Source organism: Salvelinus sp. IW2-2015, linkage group LG23 (genome assembly GCF_002910315.2).
Source record: "Salvelinus sp. IW2-2015 linkage group LG23, ASM291031v2, whole genome shotgun sequence".
NCBI classification, from domain to species: Eukaryota; Metazoa; Chordata; class Actinopteri; order Salmoniformes; family Salmonidae; genus Salvelinus; species Salvelinus sp. IW2-2015.
The window spans coordinates 38,476,196-38,495,390 of NC_036863.1; the positions used below are offsets into that span (position 1 = coordinate 38,476,196).

At 45.6% G+C, this 19,195-nt stretch overlaps 1 protein-coding gene across 1 annotated transcript in view; it reads left to right on the forward strand.

The window, feature by feature from the left end:
- LOC111950645 (leucine-rich repeats and calponin homology (CH) domain containing 2) overlaps nt 1-19,195 on the forward strand; it is an 82,599-nt gene that overhangs the window by 26,216 nt on the left and 37,188 nt on the right.

Here is a 19,195-nt window from a genome sequence, read left to right on the forward strand (position 1 = left end):
ATTGACACTTATCCATGCTAGTCCATTGACACTTATCCATGCTAGTCCATTGACACTTATCCATGCTAGTCTACTAATTAGTTTCAAGTAACAGAAAGGATCATGTGAGAAGGTTAATCCAGTACACAAAATGAAATGACGGAGGCCTATATTAGGCGAGAAGAGTTCCCACCGTCACCCCCCTGTTTCTGTTGATGCCTGGTGTGCTTTAGACGGCTGATAATTCTATTAGGGACAGAATTCTATTAGGGAGTTTTATCTCGGTCCAAATGAATGTGATTAGCTGAGGAGAACATTGCTTAGAATGTGTTTAATTTGGAGCCATGTGTGTGCTGTGGTAACGGCAGAGGGCCCTGTGTGCGGAGCAACTGCCCACAGGTCATCTCCCTCCATCAGCAGCTAGCATTCGGGAGATACACATCAAATTAGCCTAGCAGCCCCAGTCAACCAAACGGACTGAGTTGGTACATTTCATTGGAGCCAAGCTCTCTTGCTCCATACAATGTACCATGGTCGCATAATGCATTTTAAGACAAGAATTTACACAAACTGAATTGAAAGGAAATGTTCCAGTAAAAGGTGACATTTTGTGCCTCCTCTTCATCCACCAACGCTGTTCTACCCTAACCTTGGTGATAAATGGCAGCCATTTTTCAGCCGAGCGCACCCCACGCCTCAATGYCTTATGGCTAAGTGAAGATTTATTCTGCCACTACCGGAGGGGTAATTATCTGATGGTAGAAGCGGATAGTATGAGCTAAATGTCGTGGTTTGGTTAAGTCTAGTTCATACTTCCACTGAAATCAAGCCTTGCCTAGTCACATATCAAGCCTATTTTAAGGCTAATTTACATCGGTYTGTTGCGAGACGATAGACCACATCCACTGGAGAAGGTGTGAACGGGGCATTACCTATTCACATTACACTACAAGGTCATTCAACCCTCCTACCTCCTCCTGCTCTCAGCGTCACTACCAGCCAGGCTTCATCTATTAGTCTGAATGTCCTTTGAATAAAAGAGCCCTTTCTGGACTTGATGAAGAGGCTGCAGCATGATGGTTTGGCTGGGGGGGTAGTCAGCCTGGCCGGCTGTGTTTTGCTGGAACTCTGTGGGCACTAACAAAGGGCCTGCTGTCTGCCTGCCTGCCTGCCTCCCTGCTCCTGCCACAGATGGCGTTTGGTCAGGGGCAAGGATGGAGACAGAGAAATGGACAGCATCACAAAAGCAAAGCAGCACTCTTCTCCCCACCCCCTTCGTCATCGACCCCGTGCGCTTCAAACGCTCCCCAAACAATAGTGGCTGGGTCTTTGTTGAGCCCAGGGGGGAGGGGGGGGGGGGTCCCTTCATGTACAGATGGGAGCCTGCATCATCAAAACCTCCAGTTGTAGAAGAGGGCCTGGGCCAACTTTGGTCTTCCCCTCAGGGGGAAAGGGGAATGTCTGTTAGTTGATTTTATTTTGAATGGGAGAGATCCCTTTGCCTTTACATTCACAACACATTCACCCGACCTTTCTCTTCCTGTACATATTAGCAGAAGAGCGACGTGATGCTCGAGTCTGCCTCTCTCATATCTGTCTCTTATGTCTGTCTAGCCGGTCTGTCTGCTCCCATGATCCTCTCTGTCTTTCCCCCAGCTTTGTCTGTCTATCTCTCTCTGTCAGTCAGCCATTCTCACTGTCTGTGTCTGTGGGTACGGTCTGGGTTATGTTGAGTCAGTCAGTGAAAAGGGGGATACCTAGTCAGTTGTACAACTGAAATGTGTCTTCCGCATTTAACCCAACCCCTCTGGATCAGAGGTGCGGGGGGCTGCCTTAGTCGACATCCACGTCATCTTGGCCCGGGGAACTGCCTTGCTCAGGGGCAGARCGACAGATTTTTACCTTGTCAGCTCGGGGATTCTATTCAGCAACYTTTCAGTTACTGGCCCAACGYTCCAGGTAGTTAGGCCCTGTGTGCCTGGGCTATGTGAGAGAACAAAGGCCTGTAGGATGAACTGTTCGCACACGGCGCTCCCATGCAACGCTCTGACATCACAGGATTGGGACGAGGGGGTAATATCTACACACACATACATGCGTTTTCATGCCAGAAAGGGGAAATCAATGCTTACCTATGCTGTACAACATGAATGATGCGTKTAGGAAGACTAGCTCTCAGCATAGAATTGGCCGCAAAGCCTTTACTAGCTGTTAAAGCTGCGCCGGACACCTTAAGCTTCCCATTAGAGGGTCCAAGAGAGACTTTATCTGTCTGTATGTTTATTTATTTTTTATTTTATTGAACCTTTATTTAACTAGGCAAGTCAGTTAAGAACAAATTCTTATTTACAATCACGGCCCACCCAGGCCACACCCTAACCCGGACGACACTGGGCCAATTGTGCGCCGCCCTATGGGRCTCCCAATCCCGGCCGGTTGGGATACACCCTGGAATCGAACCAGGGTCTGTAGTGACTCCTCTGGCACTGAGATGCGGTGCCTTAGACCGCTGCACGACTCGGGAGCCCTGATATGTCTGTGTTTAGTCTGAGCGACCGAGATAAAGACAGTATTGGCTATGTGTTTGTGTGGGAGAGAAAAGAGGTGTTCCTGTCTCCTGAATCTACATGACTCTACATACATGCATACAGTACTTCCCAAAAGATATGGGCTTGTATTCAGTTAAGCCAATTAATGTATTTCTCAATAGTTTATTTGGTGCTGCTGTACTTGTGTACTTGTATGTAATAATGGAGATGGTGTGTGTGTGTGTGTGTGTGAGCAGCCACAAAGAGAGTAATTGAAAAGCCTGTGCTGTGTGTGTTTACCAGGGGCTGTGCAGCTCCTTAAACGGGTCTCTAATTACTGTATCAGCTCAGGCCCCAGCACACACAGGCCCACATGGGCCAATGAAACCTGCATCAGCAGAGACGCATCAGCAGAGACGCATCACCACATGAAAATATGTGTGTCGAAGTGCATGAGTTTCTGGGAATGGGCGTGTCTTAATGCATCTCATAAATGCATCAGAGTTTGTGTGAATMAACACATGTTTCTTTAGAAACAGGGCAAACAAAGAGTAAATCGACTCGCAACCTTCCAATGGTTATGAGATTTGGGTGCAAGGACATGAGATAATTTAAGGTCCATCTACTGATCTGGCAGGGCTCCAGTCTAACATTTTWWAWTTTTTTTCGGTTGGTGGCACCAACCCATGATTTGGTGGCGCCATTTTTGGTTGTTGTTGTGGCGTATAGTTAGATTGTTTCCTCACAGCAAACAGAAGCAACCATCTAATCTTATTTCTGAAAGTCACATTTTCATTCAACCGGCATCTTAGAAGGTCATTCACAGTGCTTTATTAAGAAGTGAAATAGACTACTGAGATGGTWTTCAACAAATGTTTTATTTAACATGGTGTGATTCAAAATATTTGAATGTGCAACCTAATCCAGTGATTGTCATGAATTGTAAGTTGACAATGTTATATTTTACTGTTAAAATAGGGCTCCAGAATGTTCCGATTTTTGTTGTTGTTGTTGTTCAGTAGATTAATTTGCTTGCATCTATGCGCACTGATATCAAAGGCTACTTTATTCGGGGCTAATTCACCACCTCAGTAGGTGGAAACTCAAAACACATTCTCTAGATCGCTAAATAATAGCCACTGCTAATAGCCATGCATTAATCTAACAGTACATGTAATGTCCCAAATAACTTTGCAGTTGTAGCCTAGACTACTACCTAATGAGGCCTATGCAATCGCAAAATGGCTGACGTGCATTTTGCGCTCTGTACCTCAAAGCCATATCAAATATATTGGTTGTAAAATAGTCGCTATTGAGCTCAAACATTATACCTACACAAAACTGAGAACCTCTTCGACTGTGACAACAGTTGCTGTGTTTTCCCCCGCAATTTGGATTTTACAATATACAGTCAGACCACATTTTCTTTCTCACTTGGCAGCTGTATCGCTGTGGCCCATTTTTCTTCCCTCCCAAGATTATATTTCAGGTAGGATAACAGCTAACACAAGAAATAACTAATATTGGTAGCCATATACACTGAGGGTACAAAACATTAGGAACACCTTTCTAATATTGAGTTGCACCCCCTTTTGCCCTTAGAACAGCCTCAATTAATTAGGGGCATGGACTCTACAAGGTTTTGAAAATGTTCCACAGGGATACTGGCCCATGTTGACTCTGTTTCCCACAGTTGTGTCAAGTTGGCTGGATGTCCTTTGGGTGGTGGACCATTCTTGAGATCACATGGGAAACTTGAATGTGARAAACCCAGCAGTGGTGCAGTTCTTGACTCAAACCGGTGCACCTGGCACCTACTACCATACCCCGTTCAAAGTTACTTAAATATTTTGTCTTGCCCATTCACCCTCTGAATGGCACACATACACAATCCATGTCTCAAGGTTTAAAAATCCTTATTTTAACCTGTCTCATCCCCTTCATCTACACTGATTTGATGTGGATTTAACAGGTGACATCAATAAAGGATCATAGCTTTCACCTGGTCAGTCTGTCATGGAAAGAGCAGGTGTTCCTAATGTTTTGTGCACTCAGTGTAGATGTCACTGTGATACAGTCTACTCAATGGGGAGAGCATTAACGGCAAAAGCACTGAGACACAGTGTCCCTCGCTCCTGTTTTCCAAGCACTGCTATCCCACAATGCCGTGGGAAGTAGCTACAAGTGAGGCCAATGTCAGGGGGTGACAGTCACAGCAAGCACACTCATGCAACGCATACAAGCACTCTTCAGTACTTTCATCAAAAACAAACAGTTGTCAGTTTTACTAACYGAAACTGTACAATTATTCTGTGTAAAATTAACAGKGAAATCTGACTCATCCTCTCTGGCCAAGTCCAAACTCTCGCAGTAGGTCAATGGTAAACTCGTCAATAAAACTGGTTGCTACTGCGACCCGTAAAACAAGGAAGTAGCCAGGAGCCAATCATAAGACTGGGYGGGTTTTCCCTGGGCGGTTCTTGCATGCTCAGGTAAGAACCGTCCAGGGCGGGTCGCAKTCAGACCATATTGAGYGAAACCGGTACTGGGGCAGGCAGAAACTTTAATTACAGGAATCATGAGCAACTTATCATGGTTTTAGCCTCCYCAAAAAATAGGATGTTTTTAAGTGAGGTGACCATGTACAATGTTCAGCTCGCACTGATGCCAATAATTAAAATGAAATGGTCACAGTCTGGAGCCCTGCTTTGGTCAGGACTATTTTTCATTCTGATTAAATCACCTAAAACAGAGTATGTAGGTCAAGGTTGTGGTGATTAATGAGGGCTGGGGGTTGCATCTCTGTTGGGGTCCACTGCCCCCAAACAATGCTGTGGGCCTGCTCTCTCCCCTCATCCCCTCTGGCTAWTAGAGGAGAAGAGCCCTACATGTATCCATTTGCAGCGCTGTCTCTGGAGAGGTGTAAGTGATACATCCTCAGTTTGGGGGGCAGGTTGTGAGTGGGAGTGATATAGGGTGACCCTTCTGTGGAGGGAGATGGTCCATGGAGAGGTGACGTAGGGCAGGGGGATTATACCCCCCTCTGGTACACAGCTGAGACGATGGGCACCCCTCCCCGTCCCTTTCCATCATGTGCAGCCCCGAAACACAACCCTTCCACTTGAAAAGCTGTGAAATAGGCCACGGTAGCGACTAATGTGATTTCTCTACTTTACAGAAACACACACGCTAAGCAGTAAGGCAGCATCAGGGGTTAGTGTGTGTGTGCTAGCCCACAACCATGGTATAAGATCTATTGGTGTATTTGCCTGGCTGTCTCTGTGATGTGGCCAGGGTTATACAGCAGTCCTCTCAGGCATCACATGCCCCACCTCTCTGGCTGTGCTGTGCTGTGTTGAATAGGAGGTTGAGGATTAGAGAAGTCACTGTCACATGGGGTTCCCATCACTGCCTCTGTCTGTCTGTCTGTCTGTCTGTCTGTCTGTCTGTCTGTCTCTGTCTGTCTGTCTCATGCCAAACCAAAGGACTGTGTTGCCAGGTCTAGATAAAGATAAAGATTATCACTAACGAATGCATTATGTAATTATTAGAACAATTCTTTCTATGTTTGGCAAGGATGGGGTTTAGCTTAGGTTGAGGAACTGTTGTCTACTTCTCTTCCTGTGTTGCTCTGAATGATTCCTCCCGGTGCTGTGCTCTACATGTCTACAGCCAAGGTGATGATAGGGTGTGGAGAAAATCAATGGGACTCTTAAGACATGGAGCACACAGGAAGGGGATTTCAGATACACATTGAGAGTTGTGGGTAATGTAGTTTGGTTTAGGGACACCCATTTCCCACATTGTGTGGGTGCTGGCGCTATATCCCATAATGGCTGAAATCTAGGCCAGCTCTGAGTGCATGCCTGAGCTCATCGCTCGCTCTTTCTCTCTTGCGCTCGCTCTCATATGCGTGTCAGTCGTATGCTGACCTCACTGAATGGGCTGCCGTCTGAATATTTGAGGTGCCCAGGTTTCCTGCAGGCAGGAGTAGAGGAACGGGCTGCTGCTGTGGTTGACCGGTGAGAGGCAAGAAGGGTCTCTTCTATTATGGTAATCACTAATCCTCATGTTGTGGAATGGAAAAGCACACAGTCTCCAGACCCTAGTTGACTAACTGGCATTCCTTCTCACTGATGAAGTGGGTCAAGTTCACCTGTCAAGGATATTGAATTAGCATTATTCATTATTCTACAAGGACACTGACTTTGATATTATATTGGAATAAGTGTAGGTATACAGTACCAGTCAAAAGTTCAGACCCTCCTATTCATTCCAGGGTTTCTATATTTTGACTATTTTCTACATTGTAGAATAATGGTGAAGACATCAAAACTATGAAATAACACATATGGAATCTTGTAGTAACCAAAAAAGTGTTAAACAAATCAAAATATATTTTATATTTGAGATTCTTCAAAGTTGCCACCCTTTGAATCGATGACAGCTTTGCACACTTGGTATTTTCTCAACCAGCTTCATGAGGTAGTCACCTGGAATGCATTTCAATAAACAGGTGTTCGTGGTTAAAAGTTAATTTGTGGAATTTCTTTCCTTTAATGTGTTTGAGCCAATCAGTTGTATTGTGACAAGGTAGGGGTGGTATACAGAGGATAGCCCTATTTGGTAAAAGATCAAGTCCATATTACGGCAAGAACAGCTCAAATAAGCAAAGAGAAACGACAGTGCATCATTACATGAAGGTATGTCAATAAGAAGAGACACGAGCAATGGACATTATACCRGTGGAAATCTGTCCTTATTGTCCAAATTTGAGATTTTTGTTTCCAACCGCCGTGTCTTTGTGAGATGTCTTTGTGAGACGCAGAGTAGGTGAACGGATGATCTCTGCATGTGTTGTTCCCACCGTGAAGCATGGAGGAGGAGGCGTGATGGTGACACTGTCAGTGATTTATATAGAACATTTAACTACTTAACCAGCATGGCTACCACAGTATTCTGCAGCAATACGCCATCCCATCTGGTTTGCGCTTAGTAGGACTATCATTTGTTTTTCAACAGGACAATGACCCAAAACACACCTCCAGTCTAAGGGCTATTTGACCWAGAAGGAGAGTGATGGGAGTGCTGCATCAGATGACCTGGCCTCCACAATCACTCGACCTCAACCCAATTTAAGATGGTTTGGGATGAGTTGGACCGCAGAGTGAAGGAAAAGCAGCCAACAAGTGCTCAGCATATATGGGAACTCCTTCAAGACTGTTGGAAAAGTATTCTTCATGAATCTGGTGGAGAGAATGCCAAGAGTGTGCAAAGCTGTCATAATGGCAAAGGGTGGCTACTTTGAAGAATCTCAAATATAAAATATTTTGATTTGTTTAACACTTTTTTTTATTGGTTACATGATTCCATGGGTGTTATTTCATAGTTTTGATGTCTTCACCATTATTYTACAATGTAAAAACAAAAAGACTGAGTAGGTGGGTCCACATTTTTTACTGGTACTGTATTTCTTGAGGACCCGTCTCACTGGAATGCAGATTGTGTTCCCTGTGCTTCAGASTCTTTGATGTGGTGTGCATGCTGACATCTCTGAGGAGGTTCTTGGGGGTTTTGTCACATTTCATTAGTTGTGTGMTRTGTTCGACTGAACAGCCTGGCTGGTGCTCTGTGTGATGGAGAGACAGATCTGTTGGTCTCCTCGGCTCTATTTTTGGTCTGTACCTTTTGTACCGGACTGTGTGCGCGTGTTAGTGGTGGCTGTTGTTCTGTGGAGCTGGCATGTATCTCCGCTCAGAACTCTCCTGACCCACTGCCTCAGGAAGGGAGTTTAACACAAACACTTCCTTATGCAAAATGTCTCCCACACAGTTAATGCTGCAATTTGTAACGGGCTCAGAGATGGCCCTCCTTATGTTGGGCCAAAACAACTTGTCATATCTCTTTCTCTCTGAACAGAGAGTGGGTGACTGAGTGGGTGACTGACAAGTATTGATGTTTGTTGTGTTCCCACTCTGCCTTCAATGGCTTGTCTGCCATGTGAGATCTGACTGGATGGTAGCCCCAGGTTCCTCTTATTCTCATTTGCCTGACTGGTTATTCCCAGAAAACCCGAAAGAAAGGAAAACGTCTCTTGTGAGTGGRGGAGATCAAATTGGAATTCATCCGGATTGGGCTCTAACTGAGCTTAAAGATGTACATGAGAGACTCAGTCAAATGTCTGGATTTTAGATTTTTTTAAATGCAAGGATTCGTTGGGCGTCTTTATGCAGTCTTGGGTTTAGTGATGAGAGAAAAACGAGGCCAATATATCAGGTAGGCTGCCAAGGCCTGTGAGTGGCCTAAAGTTTTAGTCCTGCCGTATCTGCCCTCTCTAATTAAATAACCAACGTTGTTTTGGCAGCTAACACCCTCCTACTCACCATGCTGAACACTCGCCCCTACACACAGACACAGGGCTGGGGTCAGTTTATTAGACTGCTCAGGAACCAACTCCCTCTGTATTTGGGGAACTCAACCTTTGTTAAACTTTCATTTAGAAATCAGTTGTATCAGCACAACCTCCTTCCCTCCTTTGCATGCACTACTGAAGCAAAGAAAGACACACACAAATGCGGATAAACACACACGTCCCCTCATGTGAGCATCTCGCAGATTCAGTTGCTTGCCGCTCCCCTTCACTCTGCGTATGGTTGCCATGGTATCAGTAGCCAGAGCCTTCACATAATCCTTCACGGAGCACTGCAGAGCTCTCCTTCACAGACCGGCCTGTGCTCTACAGCAGAGCCCCAGCCTCAGGGACACAGGGTTTCAGGGCAAATGGAAAGGGAGCTGTGTGACGCGACTTTCACTTTTGAATGTTAAGGCGACACTCCATCTTAACTCCTCCTCCACATTTACTGGATTGGTTGAACAGTGCAGAAGAGAACCTCCCCCGACAGTTTATTTTCTTCTTGTCAAGACCAGTATGTAGGGGATCTAGTTTCAGGTGTTTCTTTTACGTCTGCTACGTTAGGTTAGGGACACAGACAGAGACTAGACTACTGATTTATGTGATCAGACATTAATAGGCCGCAATTGGACTCTGGAGCAGTGGAAACGCATTCTCTGGAGTGATGAATCCCGCTTCACCATCTGGAAGTCCGACGGACAAATATGGGTTTGGCGGATGCCAGGAGAACGCTACCTGCCTGAATGCATAGTGCCAACTGTAAAGTTTGGTGGAGGAGGAATAATGGTCTGGGGCTGTTAACCATGGTTCGGGCTAGGCCCATTAGTTCCAGTGAAGGGAAATCTTAATGCTACAGCATACAATGACCTACTAGACTAGGGTTCCCCAACTGGAAGCCCGYGGGGCAAAGTGGTTTTATTTGGCCCCCCMARKTTTYTTTGTAACAATGTTATTTTAATTTTGGRAATCTGTTCCAAAGTATTCCCATGCATAATAGAGAGAAGGGATTGTATAATAATTGATTGGATTTATGTAGTACTTTTCTACTAACTGAGGTACTCRAAGTGCTTTACATAGTAGGGGAAACCTCATCCACCGTCAATGTGTAGCACCCACCTCAGCGATGCACGCCGACCATTTTCTGTGCCAGAACGCTCACCATACATCAGCTATCAGTTGATTAAGGACAGGGGGAGGGATACCTAGTCAGTTGTACAACTGAATGGCTTCAACTGAAATGTGTCTTCCGCATTTAACCCAACCCCTCTGAATCAGAGAGGTGCGAGGGGCTGCCTTACACTACATGACGCGGGTGTCTATTATCTCGACGTTGTTAGAATAGACATAATACATAATGAGCAGAGGGTTAGTAAGCGTTCCAACCACAGTGTAAACTATGTGATGGAATATCAGTGGTTTTATAATGTAAAGTGTGGTTGTGATAGAGTAGTGTGTAAATAAGAATTGAGGTGGTAAACCAGAGTAGCCAGCTTGTTGTGAATGGAGGGTTTTGAAGTAGGTATCTATAGTAGTTGTATTGCAGTGTTATTTGTGAATGGAGGAGCTACAGTGAGTCTCTGTTTAATATTTCCTTTTTATTTAGCAAATATTTGTCTTATTTTCAGTCTGCATTGTTGGGAATGGGCTCGTAAGTAAGCATTTCACTGTAAAGGCTGTTGTATTCGGCGCATGACAAATTTAAAATTGTATTTATTCATTGATTTGATTGGAGGAGGAGGTTCTTCCTCTAGGCAGCACCTCATTCGCTGGCTCTTGGAGAGGCAGTGGCGGCTGCCAGATAGCACAGCTGGGGCTGAGGAGGGGTACAGTAATGTGTGCTGTCCACTCCACTTGCTATCACATTAATTATTGGACAGAGGGATGGGCCTCCTGCATCACAACCATACCATTTTATCTGAAGGGGACAGTGACACGTGTTCTTCATGGCTGTCTGAAATTAGTGTTCGCTCTGTGAGTCTAATTATTTCAGCKAAATATTTGTCTAATGAGGGAAGCATAATTAAGCACTCCTTACCCTAACCTTTTATTGTAGCGTGGTTAAATAGTACCTGTCATTGAAGCCAATAAAGTATTATGTGATGTCATGATGAGGTCTGAACTCTGGCTGATTAAATGTCTCAGATTCACCATTGGCCAGTGAATCCCTGGCATATATTTTATAAAAGTATCCACTGCAACAGAGCCGCGAAGGAGCACTTGCACAGATACAGCAGYGGAATAGGCCGGACTACTGTCATTYAATCGATATGGGAAAGACCGACTGGATCTGTTGATAGTCTGTGTGTAAAATAACTGTGCTAAGGCCYAGTGTAATTTGAGCTCTTGTCTTTGAGGATCATGCCTTGTTCCCATCGATCACTCATTCAGACATATTGATCAGTCAGGACTGCCTGGTATCAATCTACTCTCCGAGGATTTCATCCGACTCACCCTATAGCAGTTTCTGGAGCCACTGTTTGGATCCTTTCTTACACTACATTTGGATACATATTGCACACCTGGTCTGTGCTACTTGATGAAGAATGTTATTTACCATATATACTATATACAAAAGTATGTTGACACCCCTTTAAATTAGTGGATTCGGCTATCGCACTTGTTGCTGAGAGGTGTATAAAATCTAGTAGAATGTCCTTACTAAAGAGCACCGTGACTTTCAACGTGGCACGGTCATAGGATTCCACCTTTCCAACAAGTCAATTTGTAAAATTTCTGCCCTGCTAGAGCTGCCCCGGTCAACTGTAAGTGCTGTTATTGTGAAGTGGARATGTCTAGGAGCAACAACGGCTCAGCCGCGAAGTGGTAGGCCACACAAGCTCACAGAACGGGACCACCGAGTGTTGTAGCGTGTAAAAATGGTCTGTCTRTTGCAACACTCACTACCGAGTTCCAAACTTCCTCTAGAAGCAACATCGGCACAATAACTGTTTGTCTGGAGCTTCATGAAATGGCTTTCCATGTCCGAGCAGCTGTACACAAGCCTAAGATCATGCGAAATACCAAGTGTTGGCTGGAGTGGTGTAAAGCTCAGCACCATTGGACTCTGGAGCAGTGGAACATCTTCTCTGAACTTGACTTTCTTGCACAGAGCCCTGATCTCAAACCCATYGAACACCTTTGGGATGAATTGGGATGCTGACTGCGAGCCAGGCCTAATCACCCAACATCACCCAACATCAGTACCCGACCTCACTAATGCTCGTGGCTGCAAGTCCCCCCCAGCAATGTTCCAACATCTTTAAAAAAAAATATTTAACCTTTTTTTAAAACTAGGCAAGTCAGTTAAGAACAAATTCTTATTTACAATGACGGCCTACCAGAAGGCAAAAGACCGCCTGCGGGGACAGGGGCTGGAATTAAAATAAATAAATAATTAACATAAATATAGGACAAAACACATATCACAAGAGAGACAACACAACAACATTACATAAAGAGAGACCTAAGACACCATAGCAAGGCAGCAACACATGACCACACAGCATGGTAGCAACACAATATGACAACAACATGGTAGCAACACAAAACATGGTACACCTAAACATTATGGAAACAGACAACAGCAACAATGGCAAGAAAGGTAGTAGACAACAATAACATCAGCAAAAGCAGCCCCAGAAAACTGTCAGAGTGTCCATGATTGAGGCTCCTTTGAATGAAAGAGATTGTAGATGAACTGTCCAGTTTGTGGTTTGGGTTTGCAGCTCGTCTCCAGTCGCAAGCTGGCACGAACTGAAAAAAGAAGGAGCTGACCAGGGGTATCTGTGTGTGCTTCTCTGGGACCTTTAACAGAATGTGACTGGAAGAACAGGTGTTTGTAATATGGGAGGATGAGCGGTCCTGGCAGTAGATATCTCAGATAGTGGGGGGAAGTGAGGCCTAAGTTTTTTTTTTTTTTTTTTTTGTTTAGATAAGCGTCAAACCAGTGGGTCTTGCGACGGGTACAGCAGAGATGACCAGTTTACAGAAGAGTATAGAGTGCATTGATGTGTCCTATAAGGAGCATTGGTGGCAAATCTGATGGTCGAATGGTAAAGAACATCTAGCCGCTCGAGAGCACCCTTACCTGCTTATCTATAAATGATGTCTCCGTAATCTAGCATGGGTGGGATAGTCATCTGAATCAGGGTTAGTTTGGCAGCTGGGGTGAAAGAGGAGGGATTACGATAGAGGAAACCAAGTCTAGATTTAACTTTAGCCTGCATCTTTTATATGTGCTGAGAGAAGGACAGTGTACCGTCTAGCCATACTCCCAAGTACTTGTGTGAGGTGACTACCTCAAGCTCTAAACCCTCAGAGGTAGTAATCACACCTGTAGGGAGAGGAGCATTCTTCTTACTTAACCACATGACCTTTTGTTTTGGAGGTGTTCAGAACAAGGTTAAGGGTAGAGAAAGCTTGTTGGACACTAAGAAAGTTTTGTTGTAGAGCATTTAACACAAAATCCGGGGAGGGGCCAGCTGAGTTTAACACTGTATCATCTGCATATAAATGGATGAGAGAGCTTCCTGCTGCCTGAGCTATGTTGTTGGTGTAAATTAAGAAGAGCGTGGGACCTAGGATTGAGCCTTGGAGTACTCCCTTGGTGACAGGCAGTGGCTGACACAGCAGATTTTCTGACTGAAAATCTGAGAGAGGTAGTWAGCAAACCWGGCCAAAGACCCCTAAGAGACACCAATACTCCGTAGCTGGCCCACAAGAATGGAATGGTCTAACRTATCAAAAGCTTTGGCCAAGTCAATAGAAATAGCAGCACAACATTGCATAGAATCAAGGGCAACGGTGACATCATTGAGGACCTTTCAGGTTGCAGTGGCACATCCATAACCTGAGCGGAAACCAGATTGCATACCAGAGAGAATACTATAGACATCAACAAAGCCAGTCAGTTGATTATTGACAAGGTTTTCAAACAGCTGTTTGAGATAAACAGGGCATAATACAATACTTTGATACAGTCCATTGCCTGAGGACTTGGGTCGGCTTGGTGAAGCATCCTCTCTCGAGTTTAGAGTCACACCCTAGCCAGGCCACACAGATCAATCAGATTTGTAGTGGTAAGGGCCAGAAGAGCTGTTAGTTGCAGGTAGGTACAGGGCCGAGTGGTGATGGAGGGACGATGAGCGACCGGCCAAGCTAACAGCGCAAACAAACGAGCCTATCGAAAGTTTAAATACTTAAATACCCAGCAAATCAAATTGTTTGGGGACAGACTTGGTGAGACACCGAGCCCGAGAAGGTAACTGAAAGATTGCACGCCCCACCTTGAAGATCTGTCTTGCGAAAAAAGGGTTATAGACCAGAAAGTAACATCATATCAAAACATTTCTTCGTTAACTCACGTTTTCAGTGAACAGACACATCGTGGATTGGAGCTCTGAACCACAACTCAATTGGATTCATTATAGGTGAATAAGCTTCCAGTAATAACGTCAGAGAACGCAGGCTTTAACGAGAGTCAGACACATCAGTGACAGCAGATATCAGAGCACGAAGTCATTTTTTATTTTTCTTAAATTTTATTTCACCTGTTATTAACGCAGTAGGCTAGTTAGAACAAGTTCGCATTTGCAACTGCGACCTGGCCACACGCAAAAGCATGAGCAGTTGGGAAAACAAGACAACACAGAGTTACAATGAGTAAACATAAACAAGTCAATACATGGTAGAAGAAAAAGAAAAAAAAAAGAGAATCTATGTACAATGTGTGCAAAAGGTCATGAGGTAGGCAATAATCGAATAATTACAATTAGCATATGAACACTGGAGTGAATAACATCAGAGACTTCAATGTGCAAGAAGAGGATACTGGTGGTGCAAAGAAGTCAGCAAAGTAAAATAAATAGACAGTATGGGGGAGTGTAGTACGCCATTGGGTGGGTAGTTTAACCCCAGATGGAGCTATGTACAGCCGCAGCGATCGGTAGCTGCCTCGGATAGCAAGATCTCTAAAGTTGTTGAGGGGAGATAAAAGCTCCAACGTTGCAGAGATTTTTGCAAATGTCGTTCCAGCTCGCCAGGCAGCAGAACTGAAGAAAGGCGTCCAAATGAGGTTTGGCTTTAGGAATGACAGTGAGATAACACTGTCTGGAGCCGTGCTGCGGTGGTGTAGCATCCGTGACCAGTGAACTGAGATAAGGTGCGGCACTTTACGCTAGCATATGCCTGGTAGGATGAAGCTGGAGCCAGTGGTCTGACAAACGAACAAATGGTAGGTGAGGGCCACCCACGAGGGCATACAGTTCGCAGTGGTGGTCGAATAAGGATCTTTTAAGTAGATCACAAAACGAATGGCACTGGTGATAAACTGCATCTCATTGTTGAGTAGAAGTGTGGGAAGCTATGTTGTAGATGACATCGGCCGAGCTCGAGATCGTAAGATAGTCGTTTTACTAGGGTAAGTGTTGGCGCGTGAGTGAGGAGGCTGTTTGCGGAATAGAAAAAGCCGTCTGATTGATTTGGAATGATGATGTTATGTACTGGAAAATTTGCAGCTACGCCAGAGCACGCTAGGACTTTATAGAGTCACATACTTCTAGTGGAAGCCGTGTCCAGTGGTGTGCTAAGTCGGGCTGCGGTTCAGGCCAGCGACGTGAAGAAGTCATGCATTTGGTTTACTAGCGTGTAAGGAGCAGTTTGAGCCACGGAAGGGGTTTACGCATGGATGTGAAGCCTCTTGTTGGAGCGTTAGATACGCACAGTGTCCAAGAAGGGCCGGAAGTATAGGTAGGAAAGTGTGTCGGCTGCGAGAGGTGATCAGGGAATCGCCCGCAGCAAGAGCAACACTCATTAGATGTATACAGAGAAAAAGAGTCCGGCCCTGAGGAATTGAACTGGTCCTGTGGCCCATACGAGACTGGCCAAGGACGGACAACCAGCCCTCCGATTGACACATCAATGAACTCTGTTCTGCGAAGGGGATAGTTGGTGAACCAGGCAAGCAGTCATTAGAAAACCGAGGCTACTGAGTCTGCCGATAAGAATATGGTGATTGACAGAGTCGAAGCCTGGCAGTGTCGATGAAACGCTGCACAGTAAGCCGTCTTTATACGATGCGCGTTAGATATCGTTAGTACCTTGAGCGGCCGAGGTTGCACCCGTGACCGGCTCGGAAACGAGTGCACAGCGGAGAAGGTCCGAGTGGAGATCCGAGATGTCAGTGATCTGTTTGTTGACCTTGGCTTTCGAAGACCTTAGATAGCAGGCAGTGAGATAAGGTCTGTAAACGTCTGGGTCCAGGTGTGCTCCCCTTGAAGAGGGGATGACCGAGCAGTCTTCCAATCCTTGGGGCTCCAGATGATACAAGAGACGATTGAACAAGCTGGTAATAGGGGTGTCGACATACGGCGGACATTCTGCGAAATACGGGTCACATTGTCAAGCCAGCTGATTTTATGGGTCCAGGTTTCCAGCTCTTTCAAACTCTGCTATCTGGATTGGTAAAGGAGAAGCTGGGACAGCGAAGCAGCAGGGGGCGGGCTGTTGGCCAAGGTTGGAGTCGCCAGGAGGAGCATGCCAGCCATGAGAAATGCTGGTGAAGTCTTCGATTACACGGATTTTATCGGTGGTGACCCGTGTACCTAGCTCCAGTGCAGTGGCAGCTGGGACGAGCTCACTCTGTTCTCCCATGGACTACAGTATCCAGAACTTTTTGGAGTTAGAGCTACAGGATGCTATACTCCTTCCGAAAACTGGCCTTTGCCTCTGCTGACTGACCTGACGTGTATCCTGAACTCCCGAAAGTTGCATATCGGGGCTCTCGTCGATGCTGCAGCAGTTCGCCACAGGATTTTGTGCTGGGAGGCAGTCAGGTCTGGAGTGAACCAAGGGCTATATACGTCTTGGTTCTGCATTTTTTGAAGACGACATGCTTGTCTAAAGAATGTGAGGAAGTAACTTAAAGAATGACCAGGCATCCAACTGACGGGATGAGGTCAATATCCTTCCAGGGAAACCGGCCAGGTCGATAGAAAGGCCTGCTCGCGAAGTGTTTTAGGAGCGTTTGACATAGATGAGGGAATGGTCTGTTGACCGCGAGACCGTGGCGATACAGGCACTAGACAGTGTAATCGCGAACGATCTGATTGAAGAAGCAGAGGTGTATTGAGGGCAGGTTGGTCAGGATATGGCAGTTAGAGTGCCATGTTACGGATTAGGTTGTACCTGGTGGTTCCTTATGATTTGTGTTGAAGAGGGCATCAAGCTAGACTGTCAGGGGTGTTAAGCATATCCCAGTTTAGTCACCTAACAGAACAAACCTCTGACAGAATGGGAGCGATCAATTCACAGATGGTGTCCAGGGCACAGCTGGGAGCTGAGGGGTCGGTAGCAGGCGCAACATGAGAGACTTATTCTGGAGAGATTATTTTAAAATTAGAAGTTCGAACTGTTTGGGCATAGACTGGAAAGTATGACAGAACTTTGCAGGCTATCTCTGCAGTAGATGGCAACTCCTCCCCTTTGGCAGTTCTATCTTGACGGAAAGTGTTATAGTTGGGTATGGAAATCCAGAATTTTTGGTGCCTTCCTAAGCCAGGATCGGACACGGCAAGGACATCAGGGTTGGCAGAGTGTGCTAAAGCGGTGAGTAAGGCAAACTTAGGGAGGAGGCTTCTGATGTTGACAGCATGAGCCAAGGCTTTTTTGATCACAGAAGTCAACAAATGAGGGTGACTGGGAACATGCAGGGCCTGGGTTACCTCCACAATCACCCGAGGAACAGAGGAGTAGTAGGATGAGGGTGCGGCTAAAGGCTATCAAAACTGGTCGCCTAGAGCGTTGGGGACAAAGAATAAAAGGAGCAGATTTATGGGCGTGGTAGAATAGATCTGGCAATAATGTGCAGACAGGGGTATGGTGGGGCGCGGGTACAGCGGAGGCAAGCCCAGGCACTGGGTGATGATAAGAGAGTTGTATCTCTGACATGCTGGTCTCAATGGGTGAGGTCACGCATGTGTGGGGGTGGACAAAAAGGAGGTATCAGAGTACGGAGAGTGGACTACAGGGTCCATTGCAAAACCAAAACAATGATAATGATACTAGCCTGAACAACAGTATGCAAGGCATATTGATATTTGAGAGAGACATACAATAAGGCATAAAGTGATGCAGAGTCCTGATTGGGAGAGCTAGCTAAAACAACAGGTAAGATAACAGCAGCAATAACAGGGTGCTAGTCTAACACAGCAACAACAGGTAAAAATGGCGACGACTAGGCAGAGAGGGTCGGATTAACTACACACAGATCCTGAGTTAAAGCACAGAGCCGACAGATAAAACACAAATAAACAGAATGGAGTACCGTGAATTAATGGACAGTCAAGCATGCATCAGCTATGTAGCCAAGTGATCATAGTGTCCAGGGGGCAGCCGTAGATGGAGCAGGGAGGCCTCCACTAAGCTCCACGTCATTGGGGCTAGCAACCGTAGATGGGCCAGGGTGTACATGCACATTTCCAGATATCATCAGCAGTAATACAATCAAGGCACGGCAGAGGACGGGGAGAGCTCTGCAGTGCTGATTTATGACATCTGAATGTGCATCAGATGGCAACAAGATCATATTGTACAGCAATCTCATCCGGTAACATGAATACAAAGCCGGCGAGAGGTGTTTAGAATGGGATGGGAGGCCAAAAGTCTGTGTAACCAATAGAAAGTCGGAGTCTCGAGTSTGGGAACAAACACGGTTGGGTAAAGAAAGTTCGTAGTCCACAAAGCATGCAGGAGTCATGAGGTAAATAGCAAAATGCACAGTAAAAATGACTTGGGGGTAGCCATTGTAAATTTAGAGTCACTCGCCCCAACAGTGCATGTGTGCTGGAGGCGAGCGAAAGCTCGGGAGAGAGACAGAGGGGGGAGACAGGCCAGGGTAGACKGTGAACAGATCGCCAGGTGGAATCCAAGCAGCAGTGCAGCAGGCAAAGGGAGTAGGTGTCACCCACTTAGGGTAGCCTGCCAATTGTTGGGCTCAAAGGCTTCGACACCTCTCGCTTCACACGTCAGTGCTAATTGAAGTTGTCCTAGCAAAGCTTGGTAGCCTGAGCATTCAGTCCTTATTAAGTCAAATATATAATTCTAATGTATTTTTCTTCTTGGCTTTTGAAGGTAAAACAATTGCTTCAGACTAAGCATTACTCACTCAGCTCCAGGTTGTATGGGGTTTTCAGGTCTCTGCTTGTTTGCCAAAACATTTGATGTATAGTTTGGGAATAATAATCCTTGAGTGTAGGAAGCATTCCAAGTAATTCCATCC